Genomic DNA, 14,528 nt, shown 5'->3' on the forward strand with positions numbered 1-14,528 from the left:
TTTAAGCTTAATTAAGACATCACTATATAATATAATAAATTGTGATTTATACTGAATACTTTATTCTTATTTAAATTAAAACTTTGAAGAAATTGGTATTTTAAAATCATATTTCTGTAATAGTGAAATTGTTTTTCTTGACTAAGCATTGCTGTACCTTAATGATAGATTTCCTTTTTTTCTTTTCACTGTCTCATTTTTGTTTTTTTGAACTTGTTGTTATTGTTGAGGTTCTGTTGGTATATAACACTTTACATGATTTAGGGGTACAGGTTCACATCTCTTCAGATGTGTGTCACCTCACCACAACTACCCCAAAGCCCTACATAACCCTCTACCATCATCCATTGGTACCTTCTTTTTTTTATTCCCCACCACCACCATTTCCCTCAGGTAACCTCAGTTCTCTCTCATTCTTAACTCTGCAATGAATTAGACAAATTTTGAAAAGCATAGATTTATGTATAAGTAAAGATTTTTTTCAAAAAAAAAGATAAAGTGACATCTTGTATAAAAGGTCTAATATATGAAGATAAAGTTTTTCAGGAATATGTTTGTGCAGGTATGCTTTATGCTACTTTATTACATTTTGTAATTAAAATTGGAAAGGTATTCTTTGATACCATGATGATTGCAAAGGTCAAGGATAATGTTTTCTACTCAGTTCTGAAATGGTGATATCAAGACCATTTCTAGCTTCTAAAGAATATTTTTAAGATTTTGAGTTCCTTAAAATGTTACAAGTGGAATTTCCTAGGTTAATTGTACATTTTTTTCAGTCTTCTTATATATGCAGAGAACATAGATAATACTTTTGATTGCTTGCTAACTTCAATAGTATGTTTTTAGTTACTTGAAGTAGCTAACATAAGTTTTAAGTTTTAGATTCAACTTACTATATACACAGAAAACACAGATAGTACTTTTGATTGGTTGCTAACTTCAACAATGTGTTTTTAGTAAATTGAAATAACTAAAATAAATTAGTTTAGATTCAAGTAACTAAAATAAATATTTAAACGGTCATATTTTAGCTTAGTGAAACGAACTTTGTCTTTGACAGTGTATTATGTGATTAGAACATATCATGTAGATGTATTTTGAGAGGAACATTGTGTGCCAAATATGACCACAGGTCACTGAATATTTGAAAACCTAATTTGGTAAAGAAAATCAGCTCTTGGTATATGTGAGTATCTGTTAAAATATTTTATGTTATTTATTGTCCCTGCTACTAGACCACAATATATTACCTATTCGCAAATACTTTATTTTTGTATGTGGGTTTTTGAGATGAAAGCGTATAGAGGAAGCTTTGAACAAACTGAACTGTTGAGCTCTCAAACAGGAGGTAATAAGTTTGTCAGTAACATTAAAATAGTCGCTTTGTTCTTAAAAGTAGGAATAATGTTTTGAGGATACTACTATTTCATTGGCTAGACTTTTTCCTCCTTTTCTCAGTTACAGCAAAAAAAAATCCTTTTTATGAAAACAGCTGTTTCTAAGTTCTTTAGTTTTTAGTATATTTGGTATTTAATAGGTATTGTACTTTGAAAATATTAGTTTATATACTTTATTCTCTAAAAACTGAAAACGACCTTTATTGTGCTAACTTTGTATTTCATGGGCATTCAAAACTGGATATCTTTTTAATCCAGATAGTGATTTTAATTACTTTTTAACACCTTTTCATAAGTGTTTCTGGTAGTTCTTCAAGGGCTTTTATGTGTTTGTGTGGGGGATGGAAGAGGGGGTAACACAGGGGAAAGGATGGTATTTTAGGAAGCAGTCAGAGTAGCATTAATAGGAAGAGAGAGGCTATCTCATCTTTACTTGTTTCAGTTTTTGGACTTCTAAAATTGAATGAAAGAGAGGTCTTCATAGTTTATGAAAGGTTGGGAGCTACTATGTTTTTCATGCTCTGTCAGTTCTCATATTACAACTAAATTTTTACATTTTGAGGTCAGCCAATATTATCGCTACTGAGTATTGGTAATGTTTCTGCTTTTTTCCTTGCAGATTTTGTGTATAAGATGAAATATCCTAAAATTGGATTTCTGTCATTATGAGATTAAGTAGAACCCTGTTTCTAGGTAGAGTGTTTTGCAAAAAATATTATGTTTAAATATCTGTACACCTATTTTGGTTGAAACTGGGGTGAAAACTGAAACTACCTTCACAACAGCATTTGAGATTTCTTACCTGAACCTAGGAGTTCCATAGATCACAGTTTGAAAATTACAGGTATTCCAATCCTTGCATTTTAAATATTTCACAACCTTATTGTAAAGAATGTATTAAGGTTTCATGTCGGAGAAATAGTACATAGCAGATAAATCCCCACAAGTGCTTTTGAGGTTGCCACAGCTAATATTTTTAGTGTTTAACAATCTTTACTGCATAATATATTACTTGGTGTAAGAAACAGTATATCATATAGCCAAGTGCTAATTATTCAGTGTCTGGATGTGCAGTTTGAGTTATTCGTTCTTGTTTTTTCTTTGATCTTTTCTCATATGCATCCTTTTAGGCGTATCATTTGGCCTCTATTAAAAAGGACAAAGAAAGTAGGTGACACATTTAGTTACTAATTGTGGGTCTGGGACAAGAGTGCAGAATTTAGGGATTTGGTCCCACTCAGGTAATACATTATATGTAAGACCCTGAGAGTGAGTGCTTCCTTCAATTTTGTGCCAGAAAGTTTTGTGCAAAGCAGTCTGGGAGCCACTGCTTTTGGTCTATGGAGTCACATTTCTACCATGTTTCAGAACTACGCAAAGGACTTTTCATACACAGATGCCCCTGTGTCACCCCCAATTTTCATTCAAAATATCTGGTTGGGGTCTGATATTACATTTTAATTACCCAGGTGATTCTTGTGCTGCTAGTCTGGGTATCACATCATAACAACTAGTGTAGGTAATACTCCTTGGATGGGTTGAGTTTATTTATACTTTTCAGTCTTTATAGTGCAAAAGGTAGAACTTAATGGTAATTATATTTATTAAGACAATGAGTGAGATATTCTAGAAAATTATGAAGAAAACTTCAAAATATTATATATTTGATTCATACCCAGCCTAACTTAAATTTTATTAATGTTAATTTCTTGAGAATACCTCACCAAGCCTACACTTTTCCCAGTTTCTCAAAGTTGAATCATTCCGAAGACTGTTATTACCTTGAGTATAATTTTTATGCTGTTTTGTCCAAGTTTTAAATATTAAAACTTTTTATCAATTTAATTTATACACTTTGGATTATATAATATGGTGGACTAAGCTAATTTATATGCACCTTTCCCTCCTAAACACACATAAGAATAATGACTAAAACATAGCAATAACAAAAATATTAAATGCTCAGTTATGTTCTGAGATATAAAAGGAATCATTAAATGCCTGACTATGAAAAAGACCTTATTGTAAAAGGGATAGCTAGTTAAGATATATGCCTGAGGCCATACAGGGTCTGCATCATAGCTTTGAGTCTGAAGACTCTTGAATATAAGTAGGATCCTGGAAGTTTCTGCCCTCTTAGTTTTTAGGAATAAGGAATGTAAGCTCACTCGCCTTCAGATGAAATGAGGGAGTTTCAATGCTGGAGGTGCCAGGTAGTATAAAAAAACAGTCTTCCTTGGGAATTAGAAGACATAGCCCAAAGATCAATTTAGATTTTCAGATTGAGTTTAACAACCTACTTAATTATTGTAAGAATCTCAAGCAATGTAAATTCAAGTAAAAATGATTTCTGAACTGATGAAAGCCCGGAGCACCACATAATAGCAAATATAAAAAAAAAACCTGCCAATTGCAATACTTTACAATCTAGAATGAATTCCGTCAGAAATTAAAAATTATATGAGGAAATGATACATCACCAAAAAATGGATCAAGTCACACAACTATTAAACATAGTTAAAGAGAAAATTAGTGAACTAAAACTAAAGTTGAGAATGTAGCACAGATAAACCAAGAAAAAACTATTATAGAATAATTAAAAGTTATGGTGAATAGAATAAGACCTAATATTTCTCATAGATTTTTAGGAAAAAAATAGAAAAAAAGGGGCCTTCCTGGTGGTGCAGGGGGTTAAAGACAGTGCTGTCAAGCTGTTGCCAGCCACTGCAACATGAGTTCAGAGTTCAATCCCAGCTGGCCAGGGAGGTGAACCCACATGGCACAGCAGACCTCTCCTGTCTTGCCTGCTGCTCCCCTCAGCAGTGTTATTTCAGTAGATCTGTCTGTTCTGCTCCCCACTCTCTCTGGTGAATGCTCTTACCCCCTGCACCTCTGGCTTATAAGGCAGTTCTTGTATGCATAAACAAATATATCTTTAAAAAAAAAACAATAGAAAAGGGGAAAAGAAGCAGTGCATAAATAATCAAGTGTTTATGAATCATTGTTGAAGAAGCATGGCATATCTTGAGCAAAATAAGTGAAATAAAATAAATCTACACTCAAATATGTTGACATACAAACTTCTTACCTTTTCTGGAATTGTCAGTGTGTTGCCTTGCTTCTGTCACTGTTTCCTTTTGGAAGCATATAAGTTTGAATTTTCTATGTGATACCAGTTTCATCAGCTTATAGTCTTCCACAATTTTATTGACATCTGTATCCTCCATTTTCTTCTCCCCATTTGTTTTGTTTTATGATTTAATACCACTTATCTCTTATTTTTAACTACTATTTTAGAATGAGTGAAAGGAGTAGAGATTATCAAAAGATTTCAATAGAGCATTATAAATACATGTTTTTAACTTGTTCTTCCAGTGACTGGTAATCACTTTTCAACTTGTATCTTTAGAAAAAAAACTCATGGCGTGGCAGACCTCTCCTGTCACGCCTGCTGCTCCCCTCAGCAGTGTATTACATCAGTCTGCCTGTTCTGTTCCCCACTCTGTCTCTGGTGAATCCTTTCACCCTCCCATGCATCTGGCCTATACCCCAGTTCTTGTATAAATAAATAAATGTATCTTAAAAAAACACATTAAAGTAATTTTCTATATTAAAGATGATTTGTAGACCTTAGGAGCTAATCTCCTTATATAGCAATATTCTCACACTAGAATATTGTAGGATTTTCTTTTAGAAATAATAATGATTAAAAGGGGATTGAATTAGAAAATACATAAATGATTGTTTGACTCATATGAATTGTATGCTTCCAAAGCTGATTTAGGGTCTTTTGTTTTTAAGAGATTTCTTCATCTTTACTAAGTAAGCTATGGCTTAACTTTTCTGTTTTGATGTTGACTTTTTGATTCTTCTTTTCTTAATCCATTTTGTGCCCTCGTCCCCCTTTTTTGAAAAGTTCATTTGTAAAGCTGATTACAATGTTAGAATTTTTTTTTCCTACAAATATACATGGAGTATTGTAGATGGTTATCCAAAATGGGGTATGATTTGTTTTCAATAATTTAAGTAATAAGTTTTTGGTAATACCTTTTTAACTACTACCTACAATATAAGTATTTTAATATAAGTATTTGACAAAGTTAGGACAGGACAATTTTAATAGGATTCTAGTAGATACTTGTAGTTCAACATAGTAAAAATAGAAGTACCATATCAATATTGAGCGTAGCTTTTATTCTTAACAGTAATGATGCCATGTAAAGCATATGAGAAATTATTTAGTATTTATATAGTGTAAGGAGAATATAGAATTTGGCAGAATTTGGTAGATGCATACTTACAGTCTCAAAGGCCATGGACACATGAAAATTGCTTAGAACTTTTAAATATTTTGTTCAAGATTTGATGCTTTTTGATAGCTATTCAAAGTATTTTTGGAATTAAGTAAAAGATTGTTAAAAACAGGTGCAATAAGAAGGGCAGATAAATTGGTATTAAATTGCTAATGCCTATGTAGATATTGGTGGGAATTAATGGCACAATTCTTGATGGAAGTTTAGTTATATCTCCTAAGGTTAAATATGGATATTAACTTTTGCTCCTCAGAGCATTACACAAGATATTTGTACAAGGATGCTCATCAGTGCTTCCCTTAGTAGCTCAACTGGTAGAGTGGAGGACTATAATGCTATAAGGATGCTCATCACACCAGTTTTTAATAATCAAAAACTTGCAACCACCTAAATATTCACCAACAATGGACTATTTGATTAAATGTTTCTGTATTTATATCATGGAAAGTTTCATAGTAACAAGAGCAACAAGTTTTGTGTGTGTGTGCGCGTGCACATGCACACATGTGTTCACACATAGGGAATGATGTGTAAGTTATCACATGAAAACACAAGAATGAAATTATTTACACATGTATATACATACATTACATACATATGTGGGTATGTGTTGATGTTCCTGTAAGTTTATGCAAGAAACTATGAGGTCTTCTTACTTTTCAATTTCAGTTTTCCAGTCAGTTCAGTTTTTTTTTTTAACTTTGAGCAGGTATTTTATAATTTAAAAAGGTAATTTTTTAATTAAATATTTTAAATGTTCATGAAATATACTATAGTAATATGGTTCTTGACTTAGCCATTTCTAAAGGAGTTTAAATTGTTTGAATATAAAAAGACAAGCAAATCTTTTTTTTTTTTTTTTAAATTATTTATACAAGAACTGGGGTACAGACCAGAGGTGCAGGAGGGTGAGAGGATTCACCAGAGACAGAGCCAGGAGAAGAACAAGCAGACTGACCGAAGACACTGCTGAGGGGAGCAGTGGGTGAGGCCGGAGAGGTCTGCCACGCCATGTGGGTTTCTCGCTGGCCAGCTGGGAATCGAACCTGCACTGCAGAGGCTGCTGACAGCCTGACAGTGCGGCACTCAACCTGCTGCACCACCAGGGAGGCCTGACAAGCAAATCTTTAATTATTGGTTTTTCCTCTTAAAGAGTGACTAAATGTAGACCGCTAAATTTATATTTCTATTTTTTTGAGATAATTTTTTTTTCTCTGTTTGAAGCGTGGACTGCTAAACTCTAGGTTGAAACCAACAGTGCTAATTCCAAATTTTAAAAGTAAACTTTGAGAGAAACTACAAATCAATTTGAAAAAATATAAGCTGTTACAGTATTGACTTTATAAAAGATTGTTCAAGTCAAGAATTTCAGAAAAGGTTAAAAGCTTAGCACATAACTGAACTGACAAGGTATATGAGACCACACCAGCCCCCATGCCAGCAAAAGAAAACAATGAAATGACAGCTCTAGTGTTTGGAGAGAGGTTGTTAACGACAGCTTATTCCTTTATGACTTCAGCTCTTGACAGAAGACAGGGCTGCTTGTTGCATCATGGCAGATATATCATTACCTTCTGGCCCTGTCATGACTGAATTGGGGAGAGAAAACTACATTCACTTTTGAAAACCCAGTTAATTTCTGGAATTTTGGTCACTGTTTTTGAGATGTGAATAGGCATTCTATAATAGCTCTTGCATCTAGAGTGTTCTCTAGTGTTGAAATAATTAACTAATTAAGCATACACTTAAGCTCTTTCCATAGTCAGTAGCAGGGTTAGCTCTAACAGCATGGAGCACCTTGCTATTCTGACATCATCCCAAGAAAATATTTCCAAGGCCTCTTATGCCTAATATCTGTTCTTCTACTTATGTTTATACGTGACTTCAAATGAATTTTAAGGTGGACCTAAGGTCCTTCATTTAATGAAATAGTAAAAAAAAATTGAATTTTGTAACAAATAGGTACTATTTTTATATGAAAAGGTGGCTATAGTAATAATTTGCTATTTCTGTGTCTCAGATGCATGCAAATTTGAATTCTTTTTTTCTTGGCTACCAAGAAATAACTCTAGAGAGTCAGAAAAAGAGAGGGTATGGATTTTGAAAGTATGTCAAAAGCCTTAGGGTTTGTATATGATCAGAATTTCAATAGACCCTGAGATGATTTTAAATGCATAGAAGGCAAACATAAAAATCTGGTTAATTTCTGTCATGTTGCTCTTGTCCGAGTCATTGTGATGTCTTTTTCAAATCTGCTTTACTCTTGAGCTTTGTGCTACTATTATCTACAATTTAGATTTTGCTCACTTTTTTATTTCGTTTTAACTACTGATCCCTTTTTTGTGGTCTATCCTTTAATATCAGCTGAATCAGTTTGAATTGCTGAATCAAAGCTGTTTTGGGAGTGAGAGAGTGTGTAATATTGTGCAGGGTGAGATTTTCCTGGTAGAGATAGCACCTCCTGCAGTTATAATCAATGCCGTGGACACTTTCAAAGATAGGAGAAGTCATGACTTGCTCTGGGGTTAAACTTTTAAAATAACTTCCCCAGAGAAAAATGTCATCAATAAATGGAATAATTAGTTGACAATTCTAGAATAGCATAGGTTGAACAAGAAAAGTTTAAAGATGTCAGCTTTGCTTTTCTCACTATAGTGTTCATTTCTTTCTTGCTCTCTCATTTTTACCTCTTCATTGTTGTTTATCTTGCAAATGATTTTAAAAACTTAATTACTTCCAGTATTTATAAGTTTATGCCCTGAGTACTTTAATTTGAAAAGGACTGAAGTTGAAAGAGTATTAGCCTTTGGTAGGAAATGTCTAAACTTTTAGTTGAAATAACCAAAACAGTAAATTATGGAAGTAGATAATGATTTCTGGGGAGTGTAGTTTGTATTTTTATTAAAGTCGCCCACCTTTATATTAAATGTATTGTATTTATAGAATCACTAAAATAATATATTTTAAAGAAAATAATGTTATGCAAGTCAATTTAAGGATAATTTCTAGAGATGTTTAGTAGCATTTCATACCTTTAATGTAAATTGGTGATTTTGTTCCACTGTTTACATGATACAAATAGTCATTTTTATAACAATGATTTATAGATAAATTGCCTATTTCAATATATATTAGAAATTCTAACTAATTCCTATTTATGAGTTAAAGATTTAATACAAAAGTCATCTGTTAATTATTTCCTATTTACACTATACCTTCCTTAAATTTCAGTAGTAATTCTAAGAGTAACAGACCAGTATTTTAACTCATTTTTTACATAGAACCTGTACTCTTTTGTTTTTCTACCCAGAAAACAAATCGCTACTTCATATTTGTAGGGAGATGTTGTAATAATTAGGTGGAGTATTTTGACATTTTTTGTATATTTAGAATCATGTACCTATTGTATTTTAAAATCTTTATCAGTTTACTTCAAATGTAAAACAGTCAGTAACCTCATACTGTTAGATGCATTCAGATGTCAAGAATCTTAGGAGCTTTGTTGTTGCTTTGTTTTTATAATCCTTATTGAAAAGGAGATGGTGTCTTATTTATAAAATGGATATATAGGAATAAGAATGCCTCCTGAAGTTTGAAACCTGTGGGAGACTCTAAGTAGAATTAATAAAAAATATAAATCACAATAAATACTGTGTTAATAAACAGCACAAGAATTAAGTACACATTCTAGAATTTAAAAGAAAAAACTGATAGGGTTTTTGAGTCATTCATATTTGACTTTGTAAAATCATGAGATTTAAGCCACATTAAGTCAGCAGTGCCATACAAAAATGTCATAGAGTAGCAAACTATTATTGTTACCTATAATTTAAGTTATAATGAGCATACATATGATAGTTTAAATTCTGAATGAAATAGGTAATTTCACAGTTCATTATTTAATAAAAAGATATAGATTAAAATACTCTTAATATCATTGGACAAAATTATATTTGTAGGAAATTCCTTTTCCTCTTATTTCTACAGTAACAGTGATAGTGATAATTTGCTTATCTGAAAGAAACTTTTTTAATTAGGGAAATACTGTTAAGCAATTCAATTTTACTTTTAATAATGAAGACCATTGCTTTTATTATAATTTTCAGTTTTCCTATATTTGGTAGTGTGACTGAAGTGTCTTAAACAATTCTATTAAGTTGATATCTTTATTGTCACTTAGTGATTAGCAACTTAGTTAAACATAAAAGACACAATTTAGCACGTGAAGTTATAGGTGTATGCATTTATGTATTTATGTTATGATGGTGCTTGAACATAGAAATGTTAATAATTCACTAACGAGCATCAGTTTATTATAAAAATAGGTTTGTTTTGAAACATTCATGTTTACACTATATACATAAATACAAATGCCTAGATGTACACAAATATCTGTATGTTAAAATTCCAAATTGCTAACCCAGCAGTGTTGATTAAAAAAAACAACATTATTTGAAAGACTTGTCAATTCTACTGGGAAATGAGTACTTACTTGCTTATTCATACCATGGGCTGCATATTTGAATAAACTTATCTTTTCTTACAATCCTTTGGTCTTAAAAATATTTAAGAGAACATTATAAAGAGAAACACATGCCAAGAACATTTTAAAACATCCTTTAAGAACATTTAATTACTTATTACTTTTCATTTTCTGATCGTAATAAAATGTCTTTTCATTGAACTTCTCATGCACATTTAATTTATTGTACTGGTTTGAAAATACCCTTTTGAACAGTGTATATTGTTTGTGATCAAAAACTTAAAGAAGTTAAATACTTCTATCAGAATAAATTTAAACTTTTGGTAATTGTCTTTTTTCCTGAAATTAACAAATTATAACATCAAAGCCTATTATAGAGTAGTATGTAGTAGGTCATTTGCTGCTGCAGGCACTTTCTCTCCCTCCAGGAGGCATTTGTTTAGTTTCTTTCACTTTCTGCCTGTGGCATTATATGGTGGAATTCAGACATGTTCTTCCCCTCATGGAATCTCAGGGGTGGATGATAACATATACAAAATTAATAAATGGTGTTGCTTTTCATTATCGCCCATCCAAAGCAATTTGCAGTGTTCACTTTAAAAAAAAAAAATGGAAGTATTTATAGCAATACATCAGCAAGTTTAAAGACTTGAGTCAGTTTTAAAAGGAAATGTAAAAGAAAAAAATGTACTGTGAAACAATCAATACTATATAAACAATTAGAATTATCAGCCCAGTCATTTCTCAGGGCTCCTCCTTTTACTATTTTGGTATAATGAGACCATAATTTTATACTTGAAAAACAGGTCTAGCTTTGTATTTTATGATAACTAAAGTTAATGAATTGTTTATTTAGCCAGAGGAGGTTTAGCTATTTGAGTTTGCCTATTAAAGTTTTTATTTGTACTCTTCAGGTGAATCATTTTGCTTAAGCATTTTCTTTTTATATTCTACAGTTTTCATAGGAGAAAGAAAAATTGGTGGGAATGGTATTAACCTGTTATATTGTATGCTTTGTGATGCTCAAGTTTGTATAAATGCTATAGGTAGTAGGATTTAAGATTATTTTTGAAAGGAAGTTACGTTTATAATAAATAATTGTTTGAATAAATAGTCTTAATTGAATTTTTTCTTTTTAATCCTGGTGAACATTTTCCATTAGTTCTCACTTTGTTCTGTATGGTCTTCTTTTTCTTACATTTAGATACACTTAAATTGTTTTCTCACAAATAATTTTAACATTAAGAATTTTTTTTAATATTTTATATAATTCTTACGTCATTTTTCATCTTTGTACAATGTATGCATTTTCATTTTGGTTATATTCACCATACAATTGCACCCCCCCCCCTTATTTTGACTCTAGTTCTTTCTTTCCCCACCCCTCCCTAACCCCCCCCCCACCACCAGTAGTGTGTCTCTGGTTTATAGTTGTTTCTTGATTTTGATTATTACTTTGCATTGATTAGTCTTTTTCCTGGTCTCTTATTTAGGTTTTCTAAATTCCTGCTATGAGTGAAACCATATGGTATTTTTCTTTTTCTTTCTGACTTATTTCGCTGAGAATGATCCCTTCTAGCTCCATCCATGTTGCTGCAAACTACATGTGTTTATCTTTTTTTGATTGCTGAGTAATATTCCATTGTGTATATGTACCGCATCTTCTTGATCCAGTCATCTGTTTTTGGGCATTTGGGTTGTTTCCATAGCTTAGCTATTGTAAATAGTGCTGCTATAAACATACAGGTGCAGGTGCCCTTTGGGATTACTGTTCCTGTGTCATTTGGGTAAATACCTAGGAGTAGAATTGCTGGATCATATGGAAGCTCTATGTTTAGTAGGTCAAGAAATTTCCACACAGCTCTCTATAGTGGTTGGACCAGTTTGCACTCTCACCAACAGTGCAGGAGAGTTCCTTTTTCTCCACATCCTCACCAACATTTGTTGTTACTAGTTTTTTTAGTGTGTGCCATTCTCACTGGTGTAAGATGGTATCTCATGGTAGTTTTGATTTGCATTTCCCTGATTACAAGTGATGTTGAACATTTTTTCATATGCCTGTTGGCCATTTCATTTCCTCTTCAGAGAAGTTTTTTTTAGCTCTTCTGCCCATTTTTTGGCTGGATTATTTTCTTTTTTTTTTTGTTGAGTCTCATCAGCACTTTGTAGATTTTTTTTTTTATTTTCCCATCAATTCAATTAATTATTTAATTTCCATCGCTTTTATTTATTTATCTATCTGTATTATTATTTTTTTTGCTTTTTTTGAAAAGTTTCTTTTTTTATTAATTTTATTTTTATATTCCCCATACAATTGCAACCCCCTAATTTTGACCCCAATCCCTCCCCTCCCTTCCCCCGCCCCCATAGAGTGTCTCTGGTTCATAGTTTTTTGTTGATTTTGATTTTCACTTTCTTATAGTTATTCATTTTCCTGGTCCCTTATTTATGTTTTCTAGATTCCTGCTATGAGTGAGACCATCCAGTATTTTTCTTTTTCTTTTTCTTTCTGGCTTATTTCGCTGAGAATGATCCCTTCCAGCGCCATCCATGTTGCTGCAAATTGCATGTTTATCTTTTTTGAATGCTGAGTAATATTCCATGGTGTATATGTACCACATCTTCTTGATCCAGTCATCTATTTTTGGGCATTTGGGTTGTTTCCAAAGCTTAGCTATTGTAAACAGTGCTGCTATAAACATAGGGGTGCAGGTGCCCTTTGGAATTGATGTTTCTATGTCCTTTGGGTAAATACCTAGGAGTGGAATTGCTGGATCATACGGAAGCTCTATGTTTAGTAGGTCAACAAGTCTCTACACAGCTCTCCATAGTGGTTGGACCAGTTTGCACTCCCACCAACAGTGCAGGAGAGTTCCTTTTTCTCCACATCCTTGCCAACATTTGTTGTTGCTAGTTTTTTTAATGTGTGCCATTCTCACTGGTGTAAGATGGTATCTCATGGTAGTTTTGATTTGCATTTCCCTGATGACAAGTGATGTTGAACATTTTTTCCTATGCCTGTTGGCCATTTGCATTTCCTCTTCAGAGAAGTTTCTTTTTAGCTCTTCTGCCCATTTTTTTTTTTTTTTTTTTTTTTTTTATATCTTCTTCATTAATCGAGGCTCTATCCATGGACCACTTAGGGGTCAGTCAAACCTGGAACTTAACTTTTACTTTTTAAATGTCAAAAGCAAACTGTAGCTCTACCAACAGTTAGCAGTTTTACCTACAGCCATCTAATCCTTTTATCCACTGCAAATTCCATTGCAAAGGGAGCCATTAGACAAAGTGAAAGTATTTGCTAAATACTGATTAGGGATGGGGAGTTGATGAGGTTCCGATGAAAATGAACACATTAAACCCTTACTACTATTTCTTCATGTTTTAAAATTGTACACCCAAAGGGATGCATATAATGTATTATTAGAAGAATATTAAGATAAACATTTATATGACCCAAACACAAACACAAACTAAGAAAAGAACGTCCACCATACCGCCAAAGACCTCTGTGTGCTTTCTCCCCATTCAAATTCTGAAGGTTTCCCCAGAGGTTTCCTATCCTGTTTCTCTCTCCTTGATTTTCTTTTTTTTTTTTTTTTATGATTAAAGGCTTTAATGAACTTAAATATTACATATACATTGGTTTTCGTTGTTGTACACCTGAACTTATACATGCTCTGTAATGTTACTTTATTTTTTTTTTTTATTTTTTTATTTTTTTTATTTTTTTTATTTATTTTTTTTTTTTTTATAAATTTTATTGTTATATTCCCCATACAATTGCAGCCCCCCATTCTGACCCCAATCCCTCCCCTCCCGCCCCTGCCCCCCTAAAAGTGTCTCTGGTTCATAGTTTTTTGTTGATTTTGATTTTCACTTTCTTATAGTTATTCATTTTCCTGGTCCCTTATTTAAGTTTTCTAGATTCCTGCTATGAGTGAGACCATCCGGTATTTTTCTTTTTCTTTTTGGCTTATTTCGCTGAGCATGATCCCTTCCAGCGCCATCCATGTTGCAGCAAATTGCATGTGTTTATCTTTTTTGAATGCTGAGTAATATTCCATGGTATATATGTACCACATCTTCTTGATCCAGTCATCTATTTTTGGGCATTTGGGTTGTTTCCAAAGCTTAGCTATTGTAAACAGTGCTGCTATAAACATAGGGGTGCAGGTGCTCTTTGGAATTGATGTTTCTGTGTCCTTTGGGTAAATACCTAGGAGTGGAATTGCTGGGTCATATGGAAGCTCTATGTTTAGTAGGTCCAGAAATCTCCACACAGCTTTCCACAGTGGTTGGACCAGTTTGCACTCCCACCAACAGTGCAGA

At 32.6% G+C, this 14,528-nt stretch overlaps 1 protein-coding gene across 2 annotated transcripts in view; it reads left to right on the plus strand.

The window, feature by feature from the left end:
- Window positions 1–14,528, plus strand: part of ARB2A (ARB2 cotranscriptional regulator A) — a gene marked incomplete at both ends in the record, with an annotated part of 418,987 nt that overhangs the window by 91,472 nt on the left and 312,987 nt on the right. The window lies entirely within an intron of this gene.

This window comes from Talpa europaea (assembly GCF_964194135.1).
Source record: "Talpa europaea genome assembly, chromosome: 5".
NCBI lineage: Eukaryota > Metazoa > Chordata > Mammalia > Eulipotyphla > Talpidae > Talpa > Talpa europaea.